General features: G+C 41.7%; 1 long non-coding RNA gene across 1 annotated transcript in view; it reads left to right on the top strand.

Annotated features, from left to right (window-relative positions):
* LOC109305741 overlaps nt 1-3525 on the top strand; it is a 130485-nt gene extending 126960 nt beyond the window's left edge. The window contains exon 3 of the long non-coding RNA XR_002099698.1: nt 2638-3525. This is a non-coding gene — a long non-coding RNA (uncharacterized LOC109305741). The remainder of the gene's footprint in view (nt 1-2637) is intronic.
* The last annotated feature ends 19409 nt before the right edge of the window (nt 3526-22934 follow it).

Here is a 22934-nt window from a genome sequence, read left to right as displayed (position 1 = left end):
TGTTGGTTTGGTTTTTTTTAAGTTCCCTAGGGAACCCTTGCAAATACAATTTTGTTAAGGATTCTTAGCACCTGGGGGATTTTTTTCTACATAGATTTTATAACAGCTGCTTTATAATTGTGCAACTTCCTCCCAGAACATGAGAGATCATGAATCTTTCTACCCACACAGCATGTAAAACATACTTGTGTCCCTGAAATAATAATTATTGCATTTTTCCCCCAGTTGAGGAACAAAGAGAAAAATGGAAATCTTAAGTGTCTTCTCCTAAAATATGTGAAGTATTGAAACAAGGATAAATGAAGAATAGAAACTTAGTGATAGAGAGTCCCTGATTCAGCAAAGGATTCAAGGTCCTGCATGGTGGCTATGAGCACATACTTAAATTCATTCCCATTCAGCAAAATGCATTAAGTATGGACAGAGAAGTAAGCAAGCAGGGAAGGTCATTTAAAGCACAGGTGTAAGTATATTGCTGCTAAGCACAGGTGTAAGCATGCTGCAAATGCTTCATTGAAACAGTTCCATAGCGCCCTCTTTCACCCTGATTCATAATATGTGGGACTTGGGAAAAGGCTTTAAATACTGAATCCTCCGGGTTCTTTCAGCAACACACAGAGAACACAGGCTCTTTTGTCCATGAGATGAAGAAGTTTTTGAGAAGCCTGGTCAATGTTAATTACATTGCAAAGGAGACTTTTTGTGAACCCTTAACATGAAGGTTACACTGCCAATTTTAGTGCAATTAAATTATCAATTAGATTATCAATTAAAATAATAACGGTTTATTTCAAAGACTTCTATGTAGCTATCACTGTCACGTTTTCCACAAATAAGACATGGTGCTTTAAATTAAATTGCCCAGACTTAACCGGAAAAATACAACTCCAGTCTTTAAACTAACTGAGCCTATCATAAAGCAAAATCCTAGATTAAAAAGGTTGGCAAAGCCATGCTTTGACTTGAGCAATAAAGTTCAGTAAACCTGTGCTCCCGGTTTACCTTGCATTACAAGCTCATCAAATTGTATTTAATCAACTTGATGTGAACATTCTGCAGGCCATATTTAAAAAAAAAAAACAAGCAGTCCCTGAAGTTTCATCTTCAAAAGCCATTAACCAGCTGAGGATCTATACTGTATTGCACACCTTAATGGCTGATTTACATGTGGTTGCAAGCTTGCATAGTTCCAGTTTTTGAAGGTCATTTGATAACTTGGCCCTAGGTCTAGAGATGTTTGTAAAGAAGGTCAGTCTAAAAAACCAAAAAGCTACTGTGATTATGATGTCCTGGAACTTAACATATGTGGAATGAAGATTTTTCATGGCACACACTTTTACCCCTTGTCTTTGCTTTATGAGAAACAGATAAAAGCAAAACCAATTATTCATATCCCCCTTTCGTCTTCTTGCAAACCAAGATGTATCCAGAACAGATAAATTATTTGGCACTATATAAAAATGCTATCTTTCTTATGATACTCTGCTTAATAAAGAGTTGTTCTTCTTAGTAACCACATGAGTTTTCTTGTGAAAAAAATAGTAATAGAAATCAGCCTGGTAGTTATTTATTTATTTATAAATCTAATTCAGCCAAAGCACAAGGGCGGGGGCAGAGACAAAAACAAAGCATGAAGTGTCTGTATGTATTATACAGAAGGACGTATTATATCTGAGACTCAAATGAAGGATGAACTTGAAAGGAGAAGGTATGGCCTGGATATTTGACCATACTTTTTTGAGACAAAGCTTGATAAAAGATTAAGAGAACAGTCAATCCTCGATAAATACATAATTGTATACTACTGCTTCCCAAACAATGGTTCCTTTATGGACTGTCTCCTGTTTTCAGCTCCTAGCTTATCTCAGACTATGATAGTATAGGTGTGCTACGGTCTTGAAGATTTCTGATATATTTTAAACAAGACTTCAGATCTCTTGAAAGAGACAAAGGCTTGGCTTGTTTCAACAACTTGGTCAAAAAGTTCATATAAAAAGTAGAAGATAAATTGGTACTTTACCACTCAAGATACAAACAAAAACTCCTTTGAATGTAATGAGTTTCCGTTAGCTATAGCATTTTAAACTGGTTGAATTGCTGCATAATTTAGTGCTAAATAAAATCCAAGCCTTAAAATGTAATGTGGAGACTTACTGGGTTGGGGATGAAGGGTAGGGGAATTACTACCAACCGTTAGGAGAATCCAGCCAGGCAGTAAGTGTGGGAAATAAGAAAACAGCAGATTTCCCTTGTTGTTTTTGTAAAGCCTGTTATTTCACATGTTAATATAAGGCGCTCCAGGTGAAGAGTTCCTGCTTCTGGACCAGGAAAGAACCTCCACCACACCAATTTACTCTTCCCAGAAATACAGGAACTATATAAGATGGAAAAGTCATTGTTTATATGTTTCCTTTTCTTTGAATTGATTTCTCTTGCCATTTAGTCACTACTGCTATATTTAAAATCAATAGAAAAGTGTCAACAGTAGGAAGAATTACCTGGTTTGAAAATGCCTTGTGTACTTATGAATTAGGGGGAGCTGTGTCTGCTAGACACTTGAGCAAAAATAAGTAATTAGTATAGTATTCCATCTGGGGACTGTACTCACTGTCTGTGCCTTTCATACTCTTCCAACAGATGTTTGATGTAGAAGTCTCTCTTGCTTTCAAGTGACCAGCTTCACCAGGTGATCCAAGGGGCATCTCTTTCTGCCTAAAGAGTAGGGAGCTGAAAGACCCTTTTTTATGCCGTTTACAGAAGAAGGGTCAAGACTAAATATAAAGTATTTGGTAGTTTTCTCATCCAATATTAGATTTCATATTAGATTTCACTCAATGAATAATGATGGGTGTGTTATGTTTCTGTCCCTTTTCACTTCTACCACTTTCTAATTTTGGAGTTTGAAATTTATAATGATACTACTGAGCCAAGGCTCCTGACATAGAAAACCAGAATGCTATAAAGAGAGGCTCAGTGTCTGTATCTTGGTTGAATATACTATTATGATTTTAGTTTGAACTGCAGGGAAAGCTTAGAAATATTTTCAATTTGCAAGTCAAAAGTGGGTGCTACTACCAAGTAAAGACTAAATTTAATCCTTTACTGAGACTATTACAACCAACAGAAATAAAAACTGGGAGAATTTCTATTACAGGCCTTGTCTACACTTGTTTCACTATGTATTACAATGCAGCGTATCTGCACTGGTATTTATACCAGTGTTAGCCATGTTAGCATAGTTACCGCAGTACAGTAATACTCCTCTATAGACAAGGCTACAGCAATGATTTTACTTTGTCTTAGGAAGTTGTACAAATGTGGATACGCTAAAGATTACTATTTCATTATTCCCCAGAAAATGTTTGTTAAGATATCACTGTTAGCTTGGGCTTTCTTTAGTGTTTCATCAGCTGATTCCAGGTTCAGAAGCACATTTGAGACACCTCACTTTCCTTTGGTGTTTGACTGAATTATAAAAATTATGATCTTTATTCAGCCATCTTCTATGTACTGTCTATAAGTGGCAATTTTGTGATTAGGACAAGGCATGAAAAGATGGACTTGACTTTTCAAAAAAATATAATAAGTAAAACTGGAAAATAAATTGTGATTCACTAAGGCTATGCAGGGTTAACAATATAAAACTGGGGTTGTTTAACCAAAGAGTTTCTGAGATATATAGCCTTCAATCAAAAAGCGGGCTGGTTCTTCTTTGCCCATGCTTGGCTCTCCAACTATTATACTGATCCACCCTAAAGTGATGACAACTAGTAAGTATCTCCTGCCTGTGTGTGTGAAACCTACCCACGGCAAATTTCTGAGAAGCCCACCCCCATCCCGCTGTTCCTACTCTCTAACTGTATTTTGCTTCAGGTACGATTGTGGAAAAGGGGTTTCTTCTATCCAAGAGCAAATTTTTTTTCTTAGGAGACTGCTCTTTCCATGTGCATTTCCAGGTTGGTGTGGGCACAAATTGCTGGGTCTTAGTGGAGCTCAGTATGTAAAGTTAATGAGGTGAATATGAGGGCACTTGGTCAAGGGTTTCTCTCTCAGAACACCTTCTGGCTATGTAGTAGTGTTCCACAGGGCAGAAGGACAGTGCTGACGTGAACTTACAAATACCTGTCAAATTCCTATGATTACCAGAATGTCTTGAAAATGGGTGTGGTACAACAAAGAACAGGGGAGTGTAACTGGGTGCAAATATGTATTTTTTTAAGCAAGGGGTTCCCGATCAGCTCTCCGAAACTGAGCTGAGACTTCATCCTCCCCCTGTGCTAACAGAAACAAACATATCAACCACCAGAAGTATTAGTGACATAATAATCTTTCCTGGCAGCAGTCTTAGTGGGTCACATCAGATTTTGCAGTTGCAATGTTCTGATTTGGAAAGCTGTATCCTTGACAAAGAGAAAGATGATGTTGTTGCCAGGAAATGTATAAAGCTTCCCAGTTTCTAAATATACATTTTTAACTTGAAATTCCAAATACAACCATACGCTTGAAGTTTAAACTTACAGAAATCTAAGTAGATTTGCACATGCAATAAGCCATTCCTTAAGCACCAAGCTGTTTATTCCTCTGCATGACCAACATTCTAGTTATACCATTGCAAGGTGCTCAGTCTCAGTTGGGGCTCTCTGTCACAATTAATTTTTTACAGCAACATGACCAGATTTGAACTATCCTATACCCTGGGTGTATCTACATGAGACACTTACTGTGCAGTAGCTTGTTACTGCTGCACAGTAGTGTCACCGGGCACAAACTGTGACACAATGTTACTGCGCAGTAGTAATGAGCTACTGCACAGTAAACATCACTAGGCAATTATGCCAGGATGCTACTGTGCAGTAAAGCTGGCTACTGCTCAGTCATTTAGTACTTGGTTATGCAAGTACTGCGCAGTTACAGCTGCACAGTGGGCAGCTTATGTAGATGTGCCGACTGTGTGCTTCTACTAGTAATTATCTCTCAGTGTGTTTTCTTGGTTGTTGCACAAATTATCAGCTCATATTCAATTAAATTAAACTTTTTCAGTAAATTTCAGTTTCAGCACAGTATCTGTACTCTTGGCAAGCACTACAATTACACAGCTCTCTGTCTCTCTCTCTGGCTTGATGCCTTGACTTAAAAGCAGAATTAAGGATGAGGAAGAGATACTGTAGAAGCAAAAGCATTGGGGTTTGAAGGTTGGATCAAAATTAAGCTATCTGAAGCCAGGCAAATGCACTCTGATCCAAGAGAAGATTGTTTTCCCCTTTTGAGTTGAACTTGCTTTCTTTATGCCACCGCATATTGGAAAGGCACAGCACTGTATTAAAATCATATTTTTAACATAAAACCTATGATAACACTTTAAAACTAGGTCAGTTAAGGCAGTAATAAGCACAGCTTTCTAAAATGATACACTGTTTGTATTTAACTTAATTTTCAAAAGGCTCTTGTTCAATCTCTTTATTTTATATTTAATCTATTTCAGCTATGTAGCATAGCATTTTAAGGGACCAAAAGCTGGTATTAATGAGACATCTATCCATTTTAAAGAAATATAGCATTGTTTCACATGTTGACTGAAGCTTGTGTGTACTCCATATGGGAAAAGAAACTTGGGACCTTGTTAAGAGAGATGAGTTCTTGGGCTATGTCTTGCATATGGTCTCTAGATGAGAGCCCCTAAAATTCTTGGAAGTTTAAAATTGTTACTCGGATCTGATTGGGAAGAGCAGTAACGTCCTGCTGGATCCCACTGGCTTCATGAGTGTGCTGTCTACCATCTATCCTAAAGAAGCCTTTCAGCAGACTAAAAATATCTACGAAGGCCACAATCTCATGGCATTTGTCATCCTGTGATTATATAAGAAAGGATATTCAATGAATTTGATTTATATTCAGGACTAAATATGAAGCAGACCTGGTACTATATTTTCCTATGAATCATTAGAGAAATAAACAAATATAAATTAATCGTATTCAAACCAGATTTCGCAATGCTGTTATTCAACCAAAATGTTTACTGGGTTATGACAGAATTGTCTATTCATTTTCTCAGGATTTAGGGGAGTGTTAGGAAAACCATCTTTCAAACCTTTGAGAGGCATATAACATATGGCTTGCTTAATCTCAAATAAAGTGTGTGTATAAATACACTCTTCACAATGCAGTGAGCAGTATTCATGTCTAACATGGAAACATAATGCAGAAATAGCAAACCACAAAGCATATGAGTATGCTAAATGTCACTTTGAAATATAATCTGTATATGGGAGTGATTTATGTGTTTGGAGCAAAAATAATGGTCTTATCGCTGCAGTTGACTTCACTATCTTCAGGAATGATTATAAATATATTTTCAAGATGTTGCATTTGTAGTAGCCCAAGCATCAAAGCAACTCTAATAGGCACTAAAAAAAACATTATCAAAATAGTTACCATATTTAAGTGCATTCCATAGCATATCCTGTCCATTCTTTAAACAATGTCTTCATCCCAGAGAGCTTTCCAAGAAAGAAACAGCCAAAATTAAAAGTTACTGGACTCAGTGGAGAGATTGATATTTATGGTTTTCTTTCTTTTTTTAAGGGCGGGGGAGAGGAGTGATGCAAAAAATCAAAGCAAGGAATGCTGGTGAAGATAAAGCATATCATGCTTTAATGCCAGTTTTTAAAAAGAAATGAAGAGTGGAATTACAAGAGAGTAAGAGAACTAAGATACTCTTAGTACTAAGCTAAATAAAGGGTTTAGATAGTTTTTTGTCTCCAGCTACTCAATAAAAGACCTGGCGTAGGAGGATAAAATTGGTTGTATGCTATATTTTATGCCCCATGGCCAATTTTTGATTAGCTTACATTAATACTGTAAGGCAGAGGTATACTATAAGTTACACCAAGCTGCAAGAGACCCCCAGAGAGTGTTCTAATATGTGGGCTCACCATCTTCTCCTTCCCACACCCTAGCACAGCTACTTAACTGCAGGCAGTCAGAGTGGGTTTGGAAGGTGGTTGTGTAGTGAGAATAATTGAACCAGGATTCTATTAATTAGGGATCTGGGAGGATCTTCATATATCTAGTAAATTCAGCGAGACTGCTACAAAGCAGCCTCCTGTGGGGGAGAGAATAATCTTGCGCTTTTACTGAATCTTGCATTTCAGTTATAAAAACTAGAGCGCTGTTTACCTTAATCATCCATCTTTACCAATTGCCTTTAATAAATTAAACAAGAAAGGCACAAAGGCTGGCAAGTTCCACATAAAACAGCAGGGAGAGGATGGGAGGATGCAGGGGAAGTGGCAGTTGGAACCAGGATGGCCTAAGCCAGCTGGGATAATGTTTCCTGCAATGTAATCACTGAATGACATGCAAATACAATGTCCACTCCACCTCTTAATTCCTTGACAACAAGGTCATTCTTTTATAATGAGGTGGTAGTAAATCCTATTAACTCTTTCAGACTTCACACACAGCAAAGTGATTGTTCCTTTTTTCTTGTTTAAGACTTCTAATATGTTGTCTTAAAGGAGAAATCCATCAGCTTTTGTTATGAATCTTTTCTAAATCTGCTAATAGATGTTATCCAAGATGTTTGCTAATCAGGAACTCAGTATTTATTTTGACCTCTGACTTTCTCAGGAGGTCTCCAAAGGAAGGAAGTTTTCCCTAGGTGCCCTTAAATTTTACACCCAGGGTTCTGGAGTGATCCATTCCTCCTGCTTGAGCATTTCAGATTGATGCATGGTTTTTTTTTGTCTATTTAAAATGAGTGGTTCCCAAAGGGCACATGCGGCAAAAAATAATACAGGAAACCCTCGTTATTCATGGGTTTGGCTTTCATGATTTCAGATGTTTGCGGTGCACTGAATATTCCCCATGCACCGTGAATATTCACCTTGTTACAGTGCGTATTCTGAACCCGCATCTTAAGAACACTTACAGGAAACCCTCAGGAGCTCTGCACTTGCCGCCACTGGGCTCCTGCTGCCATGCTCCCTCCATTGCCAGCGCAGCTGTGCCTGCCCCCTGCCACTGGGGCATGTGCCATTCATGAACGCAAATGGCGTTCATGAATGCAGTGCCATATTCATGGGTTTCACCATTCGCAGGGATCTCCAGACCGTATCCTCTGTGTATGGCGAGGGTCTCCTGTACTTTATCAGTATCAGATCTGGCCCGCAAAGCCATATTATGCAGCCCATAGAGATTGCCATGGATCCAGAAAGATGGCAATATGGGACAGATGGCAATTACCATTGTCATCCTTTTGCCATTGCCAAATTTCCAAGCTTCATGTGGTGCGATAGGGCCCTGATTAGGTTGGCTCCATGCAGAAGGATCAGGCTGCTGCCAAGGCTTCTCCTCAGTGGGATTGGGCCCCAGCTGAGCCAAGACTATGTGTAGAATCTTGCTCACAAACTGAATCCAGTCAACCCAGCACCACTTATCTGACCCCTGGGTCCAAAAAGTTGGGCACCACTTCTTAAAAACATTAGTCACCACTGATTAAATCTTACATACACACACACACACACACACACACTCACGCACACACACTTTTTCAGATAGATGTAAGAGAGAAGTGTGACACCAAATCTGAGTCCAGAAAAAACTGCCCCAGGCACCAAAACTTTGGGAAACACTAATTTAAATTAACAAAGTAAAGTAAAGCTTAATGCCTATAGGGTGCTTACACTGAAAAGTAAATTTGTTTAAAATATTGTCCCTTTCCATTTGTTGACCATTTCCAAGGCTGCATGAATCAGATTTGTAGTCTGTTCATAAAGGTCCAAATGTGAATGACAGCCATGAAAAATGGTATCACTTCTGGCAGTCAGAAGGGAGGCCAATAGCTGTATGGGTATGGAGACTGAAATGAACTGGTGTGACCACAGGCTTTCAAATTTCTTGACCTACAATTTTAAAATACCAGATGGGTTAACTAACCAAACCATTTGTAGCTTTTTCTATGAGAGTGCCCAGGTGCCTTGGATATTAAAATATCAATCATCCTATATTTGTAATTTTTAGTTACATGGAGAATCCTACTTTAATGTTATTTGAGAGTTAATGTAATCTGTCACTTACTGGCTGAACAACCACACTTGGATACTTTGATTCATGAATCCTATGAAGCCTAACTCAGGTTAGTTCATATTCTGTACATTTTTTTACAATGTAACTTAGATGGAAGTGATTTTCCTTGAAAATTGGGAGTATATATTGGAATGCAAAGCAGATAAGTGGAACACGTGGGGTTTTTTTTATATAGACAAAGTGTTAACTGAGGTACATACATACCTAAGAAAAGAAAGTGATCAAATTAAATAGAGATGAAAAGAGATACAACTACAAAACTAGAAGCAAACAAAACAGCCAGGCAATTTCAGCAGTGATCCCTTGGAACAATTCACTTTCTGATTTTTGCTTACCAAAAATGTTGTTAGAATAAATCATTATTTTTAATAACACCAAATAATCCCTTTAGGTTTAAAGAAGGTGAAATCAGCTTCTTGGCCAGACAGTTCTCATTATTTTCAGATTTAAACAATAGAGGCAGTGACAGAAATTATAGTTTGCTATGTGATCAGCCAATGAAAGCACTCCACATGGGGGTGGGGGTCGAGCTCTACTTTGGAGCTGATCCAGTGAGAGAGGCTGCAGACACCCAGTGCAGGCTGGGCAAACCCTAGATGGATCTTCCTCCCTTTCCACACCACCCCCCATCCTGAAGATGGCGGCAGAGATTGCGGGGGGGGGAGGGGGAGGTTGAGCTAGAGGAGAGAGGCTGCAGACAAGCTACAAAGTGAAGCTCAATCCCCGTCGGCCCCCCCCACCCCCAAATCAAGAGCAAAGATCTGTTGAGTCAGGAGGGTTGGTCTAACTCATGGCACTTTCTGTGAAGTGCACTTGAGTTAGACCAGGGAGCTGCACAATTGTCAGCACCCTAGATGTTCTGTACTGCAATAATCCCACCCCCTGAGTTGAACCTCTCATATCTATGCATTCTGAATTTTAAAAACCTGTTTTTCTCATTTTATGTTCAAAAGAGACTTTCAGTTTCGCTTCTCTTGAAAATGAGAGTTTAATATGTCACTATTTTCAGTTCAAGTATCTGTAAAACAAAGAATGCATTACCAGCCATATTTGTAATCATGAAATCATGGTCTAGTGGCAGGATTATGGTTTTATCATGAGCTTGTCTCTATGGGAGCATTTTGGAGTACCACCTGATATAACTGAGGTTGTAAGTGTCTTCTCTTTTTGGGAGAAATTAGTATTAGTTAAAATTAACATTTGAATATACTAAGGCTGATAAAGATGGATTAAATAGCTGAATAATTCAGTTCTTGGAGGAGTATGTCAGTAGTTTAGTCAGTAGTTTAATTACTTTTCTGGGAAATAAATGCTAAAGCAACTTAGACTATTTGTTTTATGGATGAAACTTGCATGATGGAAAAGCTATCAATATAAACAAATGCCTTATAATTAACACACATAGGAGTAGGAGTCTGTGGCTGTCTTTAGTGACATTGGCATTTGGGTATCTGACTAGCCCACTACTAGAGCCCACTACTAGTTGTTTACTTTGAGTGCATCTTTAGTAGGGTAACTTGCCAATTGCCTGTCTAGTGACAGCATAACCCACATTTTCCCACCTACTCTCACATGTACCCTTCAACTAATTTAAATGGGTGAGGCTGCAGACAGCATTAACAAATGCCCACTCAAGTGGAGAAAATGAGAAACACCTCTTGAAAAAAAAATTGGGACTGACACAACTCTTCTATGTTATATTAGGGAAAGAAGGGTGCCACAATAACAAAATGGAAAAAATTGTAAACTAGGAACAAGTCTTAGTAACAATTGTGGGAGGGCTCCAGAATATGCAGAAATCCTGTCACCTGGTATAATCACTTGGGCTTATGTTAGTAGCTCTGGTGGAGGTCTGATTATTTCCAGGTTGTCATTTTTAGCTGTAATATTCCTGTCTTGATTCACTTCCTAAGTTTCCTTTTCCCTCCCAATTACTGTTCAAAACTCATCTAGCTAACTTTATGGGGTAGTGGAAGATAGTGAGTCAGTTGAGAGTAAATCGTTGCATCATTACTTAGTTACTACTTATTGGGGGATTTTATATGCTTAGTTTTAGTGACATGTTACTGTCTCTTTCTTATTTAATATCTTTTTTTCCAGGTACTACCTCTGATAGAGGGGAAGGCCTCTGAGAAAAATTGTGAGAACTGGATATTCATTCTTGCCACATTATTGGTATGAATTTAACTCAGTGCAGCAAGGCCAGCTTAAGGCCTATAGACTGTCAAAGTCCTATTACAGTTTTCATTAAAGAATCTCCATGGGGTGAATTTTACCCTAATGAATTAGGTCTAAATTTTCCACAGAAAGCTCATGTCCTTTTCACCTTTTTCACAAGATTCACATTCCATTTTACTTTTCCTTTCACCGTGAAAATTCTTATTAAAAGGTGCTGACAAAAGGTATGACAAATTCTTTCCTTGCCTTCTTGCTATGTTGTGATTTCGCTGTTTATGTGCTCATAGTACAAGGAATTCCTTGTGCACTGTACTCAGTTTTCAAAGTCCAGTGTAGAATTATCAATGAGCACCCAGGTATTCTCTTTAACTGTGCGATATAGGCAATATATAGATATAGACAACTTAGAAAATGAAGCTCCTAATGTTATGGGATAAAAAATCTGTGTGATTAAGAATAAGAATTCTGATGTGTGACTACCAGGGATTCAGGTTTTCCATTTGCTACAGAAAAAACATGGTAAAACCTGGATTTTCTCATTTTAAGGAGAAAAAAATCAGATTTTCTCCTTTAGAGGAGAAAATGCAGGAAATGGTGGGTTTCCCCTTGCAGTCTGACAGAGTTCCAGCCTGCAAGGGCTAGGGGGAACAAGAGGGAGGTCAGGCTATGAGCCATCATGTGCATGTGTGCACGTATGCATGCACATGGCCACCAGGCAGCCTGGAGAGCAGCTCCTGCCATAAAATTGGAGTGGGGAGAATTGAGGCCCCTATAGTGAGGGAGGAAGGGAGTTGGGCAGGGTTGGGTCTGGGGCTGCTGCCCAGCTGGGGTGGTGCATGCATGGCCACAGGGCCCAGGCAGGGAGTGGGATGGAAACATGGGTGGCTTGTCTAGGGGGTGGAGGGGGCTGGCTCCCTGCTGCTGCGCACACTCCTGGGAGGGGATTGGAGAGGCATATGTCCCTCAGATTTGTGCATGGTGTGCAGGTGGATGCAGGATGCCGGCTGCAGGCTCAGGCTCCCTGCCCTGCTGCTCTCCTCCCAGGGCCTCCATGTCCCAGCTGGTGGGACACAGAGTGGCAGGGTCAAGTGGGGCAGGGAATATTGGTGCTGCTGCTGTGAGCCCCCCAGCACCCTGGTGAGGTGACCCCTGCCTGCTTGGCAGCAGTGCGGGTAGCAGCATGAAGTCATTCGCTATGACAGTATAGGGCTCATGGCAGTGGCATGAGCCTCCCTGCCTGGCCTTGTTCTGCCCTGACACTCCAGGTCCTGCCTGCTGGTCTGCAGAGGCTGTGGGGAAAGGGCAGCAGGGAATGGTACCTGAGCCCACAGAAGGAGCCCATGCCCACACCCATTACCCCTATGGGCTCTGCTCCAGCTGTGCTGTCCATGGGGGAAGGGAAGCCAGGCTTCATGCTCTGCTCAGGCCACAGCAGCTGCCACTTCCTGTGGTTCAGGGTGGGGGTAGGGGGTGGGGGCAGAGGGCTGTGGACCTGTGTCCTTGGCCTCATAGCCCTGGCAGCTGGGGATCCCCTCCAGCATGGCTGGGGGGTGGGGAGCTATAGTTGGGGTGTGAAGGGCACCAGCAGAGGTGGGGCTGTGGGTGGGGAGTAAGGGGCCTGGACCCGGTCCTGTTTAGTGAAGGGGGCAGGGGGATCTCTGATTTTCATGATAAAGAAAAACAAAATCAAACATAAAAATTTATAAGTATTTAGAATTTATTTTATTATACTGGTTGAGGTACTGGTAGGCTTCCAAATTGCTTTAAAATAATAAATATATCAATAGAACACTCTGTTCAACTGAAACCTATATATATAGTGGTGTTTCATTTCAATCACAGATCTTGAGTGTTTTAATCAGATAATTTTTGTTTTTTAAATTGGAGAACTAGTGATTTTTAAACAAAGAAAACCAGGATCCCTGGTGACTACATAAGTGTGTATATTACTTACATGTGTGTTATTACTATGAAGTGTAATGCATAGGGCACACTGTTTCTATTTTTATAATAGAAATGCAACTTTAATAAGTTTGTCATGTGTAAACAAATAAGAAAAAATTGTAAATATAAACTCCTCTATTGAAGGGAAAACAAAAATCTAGTAGAGTTTGTAAATGAATTATCACTGGAGTGATTACTTACACGTGAAGAAAATATGAAATTTTAGGATTATGTATGGATTGGTTATTATTTTTGAGGCTATTGGGAAATGGAGTGCAGGTTGTGATGGTAATCAATATAGGTTTTGTTGCAATGGGTATGCAATCTCTTCATTACTATAATGTTCCAAATAGGTTAAGTACCAAATAAGTTGGAAGATAATTTTACATTTCCATTAAAAGCAATCTGATTATTAGCAGTCATCAGATGCCTGTAGATAGTTCAGCAAAAGGAATTGAACAAGACAATGTAGTACTGCAAATAGAAAGAAACTTAAGAGGGGAATAGCAAAGTGGTCTTAACTCAGTTTGGCTGCCTATTATTCCTGTAGGCTCATGGAGAATGTCATTAACAAAGCCTGTCATCACTCTCCTAGCTTTTATCTTGGATATCTACTGAGCCTCCCACCAAGAGAATAGGTCAGAATTTCCAACATCACTCATGAATGAGTCCTTGCCAACTGTGTGCTGCTAGGTCTGTATAAGCACTCTGAGCAAGCACAGAAATTCAAGGTGCTTCTAATTTTTCCTTGTAAATGACTCATCAGATATTTCAGAAAAGATAATATTCATCTGCTCATCTGTCCTGAAATGCCCTGACAATGGAGATAATAGTTTTATCAGAGGTAGGACACTGTTCCATCTGCTTCTGTTAGCCTGTTTTCAGAACTAGAAATGTTTTCCGTAATTTTTTCTTTCCAGAAGCCACCCCACCTATTTTATGAAATATATAGATTATTCTTTTTTAAGCTTAATGGAATTATATTAAATCATATTTATTTTGCTGTTGTCACAATTTAACCTTCATGTGTACTTTAAATATTCATTACTTAAAAAACAAACAAACAAAACAAAAGACTAGAGCCCCTCCCCCTAAAAACTGTAGTTTTCTTTTTGCATTTCTTCTTAAGTTCAAGATTTAGTTAAGCACTGATGAACTATGTTCCAGTAAGGTATGTGTTGCCATAGCAAGACTTCTGAAGAAAAATGGGGTGGGAGAAGTCTTTCATAGGAACTTTTGTCTTCAACAGAATGCATAAGCTTACTGGCACATATTCTAAGAGGGTTCTAAATTGATGCAAAATGCCAGTGGTTATTTTGAGATTCAATAGCTAATGAATCCGAGAGGAGGACTTCAGAAGTTGTTGCAATGTAATGACAAAAAATATAGCAATGACCACTTCAAAAGGAATGGGTGTAATCTTTTCATCATTGTTGGGGAATCCTAGAAACTCAAATGTTAAGCCTGAAGCTATAGCAGATCCTTTTCCATGCCACTCAGCTATGCTGCCTTTGGAAAAACTAAAGAGAAATTTTAAGAAGTTCTTCAAATGCCAAACATAAAATGGGAACTGCTAGTATTTCTCCTTGCAGAAGTTTGCATATAGTATCTGAAAGAAGACTGTTTCAGAAAAGTGGTGGAATATATTTGCCACCCAAATTAAAAGGTAAATAAAAATGTACAACTCATAGGCCTGTGCTAATAGGGAAGTATTTGATTTGGATTTGGATTTGGCCGGTTCAGAGGACAGTGATTCAATTAAGAGATTCAGATCACTGTCCTGAATTGATTTGGCCAAATTAGCTTTGGAATATTCAGAGCTGATTTGGAGAGATTCAGAGATTCGGCCATAGACTATAATGGGGAATCACTGAAATACCTATAATGTCATTTTCTGGCTGATTTATATAAAAATTGTAGGGATGGTAGGTCCTTTGGAGGGCACATTGCTTGCTAAGTTTCAAGGAGATTGATGCAGGGGTTTCTGGGAAAATGCACCCTAGGCTGGTGACAAGCAAAACTCATGATATGGGTGACAGTGTGTGTGTTGAGGTGCACCCTCACTGGTGCTGGGGTCTCTACATGACACAACAGTGTGCCCCAGTGAGATCTCCTCCTCCTTTACAGCTTCAGCTCAGTCTACCACTTTAAATAACAGCAGGTAAGCAGTGCACTGCAGCACAGTAGCACTAGCAGCATCTCAGGCAGCCCAACTGTCATACAGCCTTTCTTTCCTTTCCTTCACAAGCTTCTTTTCCAGCAGTCGTCAGAGAACTCTCCCTGACAGCCCCAGGCCTGGGATTTACATGTGCCCAGGGCCCTGTCTCCCTCTGATCAGCTGACTGGGGATAGGTGCTAGGGGTTTTGGTGTAAGGACATGGCACTGGCAGATGAGGTCCTTTGGGTCAATCTGGTGTCTTTTAGTAGGCCAACTGAATAGTTAGAGAAATGTATTATATTATAATATATATTATATATTAGCCTCAAGTGCCATGCTCAGCATGTGCAGGGGGTTGCCAACTCTTGGTCTAAGGACATGGCACTGGCAGACGAGGTCCTTTGGGTCAATCTGGTGTCTTTTAGTAGGCCAACTGAATAGTTAGAGAAATGTATTATATTATAATATATATTATATATTAGCAAGCTTTTGGGCTGAAAAATCCTTCATCAGGCTAAGGAAACACCTGCAGTTGGTGTTTGTGTGCTGTTCCTGGATGGAAGGAATAGTAAAGAAGCCAGAGGCTGGCATGCAATGCAGGCAAGAAAGCCAGTCAGTGAAAATGGAAATGGAGGTGTCAGGGGGTGAGGCACAGGTTGCAGGGGTGGGGCGGGGAATGTAGCAGCGCAGGTAAAAGTGGAGAGGTACCTGGGGAGTCAGATGTCAGGTAGGTTGTAGTGTGTCATAAATCTAATGTCTATACTGAGTCCATGAGTTTCTGTATCTAGGAACCACTTTTCACAGCTGGGCCTATGAATTTCACTTCATCAGCCTCCTAGGTACAGAAACTCATGGACTCAATATGGACATTGGATTTATGACACACTACAACCTGCCTGACATCTGACTCCCCAGGTACCTCTCTACTTTTACCTGCTACATTCCCCTACTCCCTGTGCCTCAGCCTGTCTCTCTTACCCCCTGATGCCTCCATTTCTACTTTCACTGGCTGGATTTCTTACCTGCATTGCATGAAAATGCAGGAAAAGCACATACACACCAACTGCAGGTGCTTCCATCAGCCTGACAAAGGGTTTTTCAACCTGAAAGCTGGCATCCCAGCAGCTAACCTGAGCTTACCTGGAGCCTCACAACTCTACTTCAACCAACAAGCCTCAGGCCTGTTAAAGATGTGATGGGTCTGGGCTTTTTCCAACTAGGACTGTGTAAATGCATGTCATAGCTGGAAGTTATGGCACCTCCTACCTGCCTTTTACCAGGGAGATCCTCAGGCCTGGCATTTTCTGGGGCTGTCACACCACCAGCAGTCCTGCCACGCCTCCTCAACCCTGGCTGAGTGCAGTTTTAGTGGTCATGCCCAGGACCTAGGGCCTCCTCCTTCCTCATAACTCCAGACCATACCTCCAAGTTTGTCCTGGCACAGAAGCTCAGCAGGGACATGTTCTTCCCCTGCTGGCTTTGTAAATTTTGAAATCAGCCTGCCACCTTCCTGCATTTTGAAATCAGCAGGGTGGTAGTGACAGCACCAACACCAGCATCCCTGTCCCTCTCCAAGGCATCCCTGACTATGAGGTGCAGCTTGTGTGCCACACAGTGGATACCAACAAAGTTGGCATCATGGACAGCCTTGACCATATTGGTCACATTGTCAGCACCCATGAACCTGAGGGTGACCATGCTCTGCCCAATGAGCCATCCATGCACCACACAGTTCATGGCCACTGTGATCTCCCTTGTTGTGTGGGTCTCATCCATCACCTTGGCTTGAACGAGAGTCAGCCAACAGTCTGACTGATTGTACCAGTGCCCTGTGAGATCCAGGTAGGCATGATTTCCACCCTGGCTGCTCCAGATGTTAGAGGTGAAGTGCAAGGCTACCTGTGGCCCTGCCTTGCCCAGCTTTTCCCTCAAGTACTCCCTGCATGCCTCATACAGGAGGGGCACCACCATCCTGCTAAAGGTCATGTGTGTGGGCACTTCGTAGGATGGGGCCATGAGTGCCATGAGCTGCCTGAACCCTGGCCGCTCAACTAAGGAGAAGGGCTGGCTATCCAGAGCAAGCATCTCCCCAGTGCTCTGGGTGACCTAGCTCGCCCTTAAACGCACCCCGCTTTGTCTGTGGCTTTCCCCCACCATTCCAGGGTGGTCTGCCTCTGCTTTGGGGGGACAGGGCTTTGGAGACAGTGGGGGGCTTCCTTTTGGGCACGCTCCCACTGTTTCCAAGTTGAGGAGGAAGAAGGGCAAGGGTGTGCTGCCTCCTGAGATTCAGCAGCATTGCTGTGGTGGTGAAGTAATTCACCAACTTGCTTGGGCTGATCTGCCTTTCGCAGTGCTGGCAGATAGCATACTTGGTATCGTCTGCCACCTCAAAATGATCCCACACTACACTACTTCCCCCACTTCTGGGTAGAGGGTGGGGATCCTGCCTTATCCCACTTCTCAGCAGGCAGAGGCACAACAACATGACCATCTGACACAGCTGAGCCACTTGCTTCTACAACCTCTTCTGAGGTTCGTTCCTGAGCAGGAGCCCTGGGTCTAGGGAAACTTTGAGGGGTGTGGAGCACAAACGTAGATTTCCCCTTGGTCACCAGAATTTCTTAGCTAGAGTGCTCAGGTCCCTTGGATCCAAATCCAGCTCCTCCTCTGGCAGTGAGAGGCTTACACTGGGAGAGGAAATTGGAGTGGAGGAGACTGTCATTCTGCTGCTGGTGCCTATTTCTGGAGTTAGGAGAGGTGGTGCAGGTGTAGGGATAGGTACTATTCCCACCTCCTTGCTTCCACTGGCACCAGAAGACTCATGGCTGCCAGGAAAGAGGATGCATCTATGGTTGGGCAGGGCCGACTTGCAGCTCTATCTCTCCCCTACCCCCTCTAGTCCATATCCCTCTCCCTGCCATAAGACCTGGTACCTGCCTCTCCAGCATGCTTCATATTAATCTTTCCTATGCTGGAAAATGTGTCTGTGTGTGTAACTAATTAAAATATATATGTTGTCTTCTTCTCTGATGTATGACTGTGTCTGACTTCATTTGTGTTGTGTTTACTGTTGTGTGTGTAACTAAAATAATTTCTTCCTCTTCTTCTATGACTCTGACTTCTGTGTTGTGTTAATCTGAATCTCTGGCTGCTTCTTCTGTGTTGTGTTTACTGTTGTGTGTGTAACTAAAATAATCCTCTTCTTCTTCCTGACTAACGTGCCTTCCAAGTCTTCGAATCTTTTCTGAATCTTTTCTGAATTGCTTCAGAGCCTCTGAATCAATTTGGAGTGTTTTTTTCTTCTCCTGATTCAATTTGGATTTTGGTGATTTGGCCTCCAAATTGGGACAAATCTTCTCTGAATCGAATCATAGACTGAAGCTTCATGCACCCCTAATAACTAGTCATCATGACTAGTCATCATATTGGCTATAACCATTCTAGGGGAACACCCAGAGACTATATATAAACATAATGATGAGGTTCTTTTGTAATTTAAATAGATGTCACTGTCATTTTTTTAAAACTATTTTCTTAATTTGTGAATATTATAGCTTAGAAATATTTAGTCCCCAGCTGCCTCGGACAGGGCATACTTTACATTTCACCTCTGTTGCCAAGAAGTCATACATTCAGAATAACACATGGAGTTTGTCACAATATTTTGGAATTCATATTCCTCAATTAAAAAACAACCCAGACATTTTCGTGGCTTTAGACCAGCTTGCAGGGCTTTGTGAAAAATGAGTAATTTGACAGGCAAAAAGTGTTTTTTTTTCAGAGTGTTCACATGACATTTTTCCAATCTTTTCTACTTTCTATTAGTAGAATATAGTAAGATCTTCATGGAAGAAGCGTAACAACACTAATATCTGCTCCTTGTGTCTAGAGTCAGGGGCACTTCCACATTTCCCCTGCATGGTATCAGTTCCAGCTGCATCAATCTACTGTACAGGTTTATTGTTATGTTAATAACCCAAATTGCAGTGGCATCTTTTTCTTAATCATAGGCAGTCAAACTCAAAAGAGCCATAAACCCATAAAAAGAGATGTCAGTTTTAAAAATCTTATCCGCCAGCTATGAGTGACATCTCATTTCAGCAGCAAGATGGGAGCTTAATCTGGAGTTTTCTTGAGAACTGATAGATTCTGCAAGTGCACGGGACATGGTCATCACAGGCAACTTCAATTATCCAGACATGTCTTGGGAGGATCACTTGGCCAAGTCGGATTCCTTCCTGGTCGTGTTCCTTCCTGACCTACATCAAAGAGCATTTTTTAACTCAGGAGGCGCACAGGAGGTAAATGCTCTCCTAGACTTAGTCATGGCCGAAGGTGATGATCTGGTAACTGACTTCAACATAGAGGGCAACCTGGGTGATAGCAACCATGGAACCATCACATTCATTGTCCTTCACAAGGCAGGCAAACTAGATAGTAGGATTGAAGTTTTGGACTTCAACAATGCAAATTTCAATAAGCTCAGGACAATAGAGGGGGAAGTACTGCAGGGCTAGGTACCAAAGGAAAAGGAATGTATGAAGAGTGGTTGTTCCTTAAGGACACAATCATTGAAGAACAAAGGAAACCCATTCCCATGTTGAGGAAAGGTAGCAAAAAGGCTGGGAAGCCCTCTTGGCTAAACAGGAAAATCATGGTCCTTTTAAAAAAGAAGAAAGTGGTGTACAAACAATGGGACAGTCCCCAAGGAAAACTATACAACAATGGCCTGCACCTGTAGGAAGCAGTTAGACTAAGATGGCAACTGAATTTAAATTAGCCTTGGAAATCAAGGACAACAAGAAGTCCTTCTTTACGTATGTAGGGAACAGGAGGAAAACAAATGGGAGTGTGGAGCCACTGCAATAACTCAGGACAGCTGGTTACTGACACTCAGAAAACTGAACTCCTGAATGACTACTTTGCTTCAGTATTTCACTGGGAATATTATGCCAGATAGGGCACAGAATGGGCATGGTGGGAATGACCACCTTCCTACTATTGATGCTGAACTGGTGTGTGATCAATTAAAAAGATAGACATATACAAATCAGCCAGACTGGATTAACTTCATCTGAGAGTGCTGAAAGAACTGGCTGAAGTCATTGTGGAACCCCTGGTGAAACTCTGCCAAAACCTGTGGCACTCCAGAGAGATCCCTGAGGACTGGAAGAGGACCAATGTTGTGCCCATCTTCAAGAAGAGGAGGAGAGAGAACCCTGGTAACTATAAGTCAATTATCCCAGGGAAAAGCCTGGAAAAATTCATTAAGGAGGTCTATATGCAATAGGCTTGCAGAAGGTAGCATTCTGAACAATAGCCAGCATAGCTTCATCATGAGCAGGTCTTATTTTACCAATCTCATTTCCTTCTAAGACCAGGAAACTCACCACCTGGATAAGAGAAAGGAGGTTGACAATGTATACTTTGACTTCCAAAAGGCCTTTGATCCGGTATCCCATGATGTTCTCATAGGAAAATTGGAGGATTGTGGGCTGAACTGCTTAACAGTTAAGTGGGTAGGAAGCTGGCTGTGGGGTAGGACCCAGAGAGTTCTGATGAACAGATCTGTGTATTCCTGGTGAGAAGTGGCCAGTTGTGTCCCTCAGGGGTTCTTTTCAACATCTTTATCAATGATTTGGATTTTGGGGTTAAGAGCTCATTGGCCAAGTTCGTGGATGACACCAAGTTATGGGGGAGCATGGTCACACTTGAAGATAGGCTGCAGATACAGGTGGACGTAGACAGGTTAGCAAGTTGGGCAGATCAGAACCAGATGAAGTTCAACATTGAGAAATGTAAAGTGCCCCACCTGGGGATGAACAATCCCCAACATACCTACAGGCTCCGTGGCACAAAACTGGTCAGCACCGTGACTGAAAGGAACCTGGGATAATAATAGACCACAGTATGAATATGAGCTATCATTGTGACACTGTAGCCAGCAAGGCAAATAATACTCTGACATGCATCAATCGATGCATCTCACGCAAAACCAAGGATTATTTTTCTGCTTTACTCATCATTGGTAAAACTGCAGCTGTGTCCAGTTCTGGGCGCTGCACTTCAACAAGGATGTGATAAAGCTTGAGAGAGTCCAGAGAAGAGCCACCTGTATGACAGGGACTTGCATGGCAAGCCATATGAGGAAAGGACCTGGGACTCTTCAGCCTAAAAAAGAGAAGGCTGAGACTTAGTAGAAGCTTACTGCTACATTGGGGAGTACATCAAGGGCTCGGTGAAAAACTGTTCACCATGGCACCCTTGGGGAAGACCATTTCAGTCTTAACACTAGGAAAAACTTTTTCATAGTTAGGGTGTCCAGACTGTGGAATAAACTCCCTCCAGAGGTGGTGCAATCACCTACCCTAGAAATCTTCAAAAGAAGACTGTTTGGTCACCTTGCTGGGGTCACCTGACCTCCAGTTGCCTTTCCTGCCTAGTGCAGGGGGCTGAATCCAATGATCTTGTGACATCCCTTCCAGCCCTTACAATCTATGAATCTATGAATTTATGGGATGGATCTGGTTTGCGAACAGAGTTTGTAATGCCATTTCAATTTTCTGATTTAACCTCCAGCTCTAAGCTTATAAGCTGTGGTTATGACCTTGACCTTTTTTTTTCCTTCTGCGCAAGTCATGCCCTTAAGACTCATTTCTTGGAGTCTCACTTTCCCTTTCTCTGAAAGAGGCCCATGTTAGGTAAAATGTGATTATAAAGTGCCCCATAAGGTATAGTCAAAAACTGGGGTCTCCAGTGTCAGAAGTGGATAGGGACTTTGCCATTACTTCTCATTCTACTTGGAAGTTGCCCAGAAGCTGAGTGGAGGAGTAGCCATGAACAACTGGTGCCTCCTGAGGCTACAGAGGCACCATTTGTGGGTGGCAGTGCTGGTGGTGAATGAGGACTGCCTGCAAGATGCCATCAGTGGCTGGGGGGGTGGGGGAGGTGGTGAAAGGCAGGTGGCAAGCGTCAGTGGCAAAGCGAATCTCAGGGAGGCACATGCTCCCCCCGTACCCCTCTTATGATTTGCCTATTGGCGTATCTGCTTCTTTCCCCACCCAGTCCTCACACCTAGGTGGATATTGCCCTATTGCTCCATTCCAGCTGGGAATGAGAGAACTGGAGCAGACCCTTCTTTCCACAGTTTCCCCAGAATGGGTTTACTCTGGTTTAAGGAAGGTGCACAGGGGAGAGGTTGCAGGGTGAACTCAACTGCAGGCTGAGAAAGTCTGTACTGCTCCCTCTCCCAGGCTCCCTCTAGGCATATAATCTATTGTGCAATTATCTTGTTAATTGTGCAATAAATTTAGTCTGGCTACACATCCAAATTAACTATTCCACCGTAAAAAGGTCCAACCACTTATAAAGTAATTGCTTGGAAACATAATAACTTTATAGCTGGTTTCTATCTAGTTTTAATTTGCACATATAGACAGTCTGCTGGGAGACTGCAGCTGCTGTGATCTCCCATGCGATGGGGAGTATAATGCACCCCTGGGGCTGGAGATTGTAGCCAATGTATTCTCCCAGTCATAGGGGTGTAGGGGCGCTCCACAAACCCCCA

This window comes from Crocodylus porosus, unplaced genomic scaffold, assembly GCF_001723895.1.
Source record: "Crocodylus porosus isolate Cpor-Errol unplaced genomic scaffold, CroPor_comp1, whole genome shotgun sequence".
Classification (NCBI taxonomy): Eukaryota; Metazoa; Chordata; order Crocodylia; family Crocodylidae; genus Crocodylus; species Crocodylus porosus.
This window is presented reverse-complemented; position numbering and strand designations above follow the sequence as displayed.